Genomic DNA, 1292 nt, shown 5'->3' on the forward strand with positions numbered 1-1292 from the left:
ACTTTTTAGTGGCAGCGGCGGTCTTCTTAGTAGACACGGCAGGCTTCTTCTTGGTGGTGGCAGTAGCGGAGAGATCTTCATCACCGTCAGGCTCCGTGTCAGCGACAGGTTCTTCTTCGTCGCTCCCCTCGCTTACTTGTGCCTGCTCGTCCAACAAACCAGTATCCAAAGCGTACGCCACCACAGCCTCCTCCCCAACCAACACCTCTGATCCATCTGCGCTTACATACCCCCCCTTCGTCTCGATCCCCGTCGGCCGTTTATACGTCCACCCCACTGCTCGTAGTTGCCTCCAAAAGTGCCCGAAGTCAATGCTCCGTGCCACCGCAGCAACGGCGTCTGCTTTCTTCCGCCTTCCTGGACGGATGCGCGCCATCCAGCAAAATCTGTAATGGGTGATCGCTAGCTGTGGGCCATTGAGTGGCAGCTGGATACTTTCCCGCGCATCCCATCTTTCCTGCTCGTCCCTGATCCCTGGCTTGTTTTTATTTTTTCCACGTTTACCTGCTGGACTTTATCGTTCTAAAGTGACTTGATTAAAGTATTGGATTTCAGTTTCTGAGCCATTTTCTATTGTTAATCCGTCTTTCGTCATAACTTACGCCATAACAAAAGTGGCACGTCATAACTTATGACGTCGGGAATCAAGGGGTTAATATTAAGATTGGCATCAATAAACAGTTTAGTTCATTCCGAAACATTTTCATCCAGCATGCCCATTATGAATTATTCGGTGATGTTGCGTTTTCTACTGTTCACATACAACTTGATCCAAGTTTCACTTGGATCTGTTGGCTGGCTCACAAGCTCGGCACATGGTTATTATTTAATCTAGATGAATAAGTTGCTTGGCCATTTCAACGCACTTTTTGTGTTGATAGGCAACGATAGTGGTTTCTTTTAGACATAGCGTCGCCGTATAATATACAGTACAAATTAAACTCCCTTCTATACATATAAAACAGCCCCTAGAGCAACTTTTGATCAAGTATACATGTTGACTATGCTTAGCTGAAATTTAGTGAAATCTGAATGGAAATTATAGATCTGGAAAGTTATGGATGTACCTGACGATGTGTAAGACTGTTCCTTGCGACCCTTTCGAAGCTCCTTTCGCGTGAAAACAACTTAGAATGGACAGACCACGTGATTTCATGTGCGGTCGAACGGGTACCTAATTACCACAAAAAGTAATGGGTTTAACCTTATTTGACCGGGTTTTCTACCATCAGATTGTATATTTCTCCTGGAGTATTAATAATTTCAAGCTATTACTAACAATAGTTGCATGT

The sequence above is a fragment of the Phytophthora parasitica genome (assembly GCF_000247585.1).
Source record: "Phytophthora parasitica INRA-310 unplaced genomic scaffold supercont2.8, whole genome shotgun sequence".
NCBI classification, from domain to species: domain Eukaryota; phylum Oomycota; class Peronosporomycetes; order Peronosporales; family Peronosporaceae; genus Phytophthora; species Phytophthora nicotianae.